This window comes from Castor canadensis, chromosome 1 (genome assembly GCF_047511655.1).
Source record: "Castor canadensis chromosome 1, mCasCan1.hap1v2, whole genome shotgun sequence".
Lineage (NCBI taxonomy): Eukaryota > Metazoa > Chordata > Mammalia > Rodentia > Castoridae > Castor > Castor canadensis.
Genome location: NC_133386.1, coordinates 50,316,513 through 50,318,921, shown reverse-complemented (window position 1 = coordinate 50,318,921; position 2,409 = coordinate 50,316,513). Strand labels below are relative to the sequence as shown.

Here is a 2,409-nt window from a genome sequence, read left to right as displayed (position 1 = left end):
GGTACAAAAGAGATCTTCCTTTAAGTCTTTGCTTTGTGAAGAGTGAGGATTGGATTAATTCTGCCTCTCTTAGTCATGCCTTGGTTTCTTTCTTTCCTAGTATTTTATTTTCAATTGACAGAATAATTACATACATTTATGGGGATATAATGTAATGTTCTGATATATGTAGAATTATTACATCAAGTCAATGAACTTATTTATAACCTCACATATTTTTGTGGTGATAACATTTAAAATCTGCTCATTAGCAATATTGAAATATACATAATCAACTATAGTCACCATGCTGTGCAATAATTCATTAAAATATATTCCTCCATTCTAACTGAAACTTTGTACTCTTTGAACAACATTTCTCTCTCTTTGCCCACTATCCATGCAACTACTATTCTACTTTCTACTTCTATGGATTTGACATTTTTAGATTCTATTTGTACATGAGATCATGCCATTCTTGCTTTGGCAGAACTCATACTAAAATTGGAATGACATAGAGACGATTAGCATGGCCCCTGGGCAAGGATGACATGCAAATTTGTGAAATGCCCATATTTTAATGTTTCAGGGTACTGAAATGAAGGATTCTTTTGGACAAGACCCCAATGGCACAGGAAACAAAAGTAAAAGACAAATGGGATGCTATCAAACCAAAAAAGCTTTTGCTCATCAAGGAAGCAATCATTAGAGTGAAGGGAACTTACAAAATAGGAAAAAATATTTACAAACTATGCTTCTGACAAAGGGTTAATATCCATAATATATAGGGAACTCAAAACTTCAATAGGAAAAAAAAAATCAAATAGTCCAATTAAAAACTGGGCTAGACTGGGTATGGTGGCACATGCCTGTAATAACAGCTAGTTAGAAAGTGGAGATTAGGAAGATCACTATTCAAGGCCAGCCTGGGCAAAAAGTTAGCAAAACTGGATCTCAACCAGTAAGCCTGGTGTGGTGGCACATAGCTGTCATTCCAGTTACACAGGAAGCATGGGCAGAAGTATCGTGGACCACAGCTGGCACCAGGCAAAAAATGTGGGAACCAATCTGAAAAATAATTAAGGCAAAAAGAACTGGAGGCAAAGCTTAAGAGTACCTGCCTATTAAGTGTGAGGTCCTGAGTTCAAACCCCCATACCACAAAAACAAAACAAAACAACAAAAACCTGGATTATCTGCCTAAATATATATTTCTCAGAAGAAGACATACGACTGACCAACAGGTATGTGAAAAAGTGTTCAACATCATTAATCATCAGGGAAGTGGAAACCAAAACTAAAGTGACATCCCCTCACTCAAGTAAGAATGGCTAATATCAAAAAGACAAAAGACAAGTGTTGGCAAGAATGAGGGGAAAGGGGAACTCTTACACACTGTTGGTGGGAATGTAAATTAGTATATCCATTATGGATAACAGTATTGAGTTTCTTTAAAAATAAAATATAGATTCTGTTCATCAAAAGAAATGGTCTCTAAACTGAAGAGAACACCCACAGAGTGGGAGAAAATATTTGCCAACCATACATCAGACAAAGGACTGATAACCAGAATATACAGGGAACTTAAAAAACTAAATTCTCCCAAAACTAATGAACCAATAAAGAAATGGGCAAGTGAACTAAACAGAACTTTCTCAAAAGAAGAAATTCAAATGGCCAGAAAACACATGAAAAAATGCTCACCATCTCTAGCAATAAAGGAAATGCAAATTAAAACCACGCTAAGATTTCACCTCACCCCTGTTAGAATAGCCATCATCAGCAACACCACCAACAACAGGTGTTGGCGAAGATGCGGGGAAAAAGGAACCCACTTACACTGTTGGTGGAAATGTTGACTAGTACAACCACTCTGGAAAAAAATTTGGAGGCTACTTAAAAAGCTGGACATCGATCTACCATTTGATCCAGCAATACCACTCTTGGGGATATACCCAAAAGACTGTTACTCCAGAGGCACCTGCACATCCATGTTTATTGCGGCACTATTCACAATAGCCAAGTTATGGAAACAGCCAAGATGCCCCAGCACTGACGAATGGATTAAGAAAATGTGGTATCTATACACAATGGAATTTTATGCAGCCATGAAGAAGAACGAAATGTTATCATTTGCTGGTAAATGGATGGAATTGGAGAACATCATTCTGAGTGAGGTTAGCCTGGCCCAAAAGACCAAAAATCGTATGTTCTCCCTCATATGTGGACATTAGATCAAGGGCAAACACAACAAGGGGATTGGACTATGAGCACATGATAACAAGCGAGAGCACACAAGGAAGGGGTGAGGATAGGTAAGACACCTAAAAAACTAGCTAGCATTTGTTGCCCTTAACGCAGAGAAACTAAAGCAGATACCTTAAAGCAACTGAGGCCAATAGGAAAAGGGGAACAGGTACTAGAGAAAAGG

The 2,409-nt window shown here is 37.7% G+C and overlaps 1 non-coding gene across 1 annotated transcript; it reads left to right on the top strand.

Moving 5' to 3' along the window:
* The first annotated feature begins 453 nt into the window (after window positions 1–453).
* LOC141416207 (U6 spliceosomal RNA) lies at window positions 454–560 on the top strand. Its single transcript, XR_012441022.1, has one exon. It is a non-coding gene; the product is annotated as a U6 spliceosomal RNA (small nuclear RNA).
* Window positions 561–2,409: the final 1,849 nt, after the last annotated feature.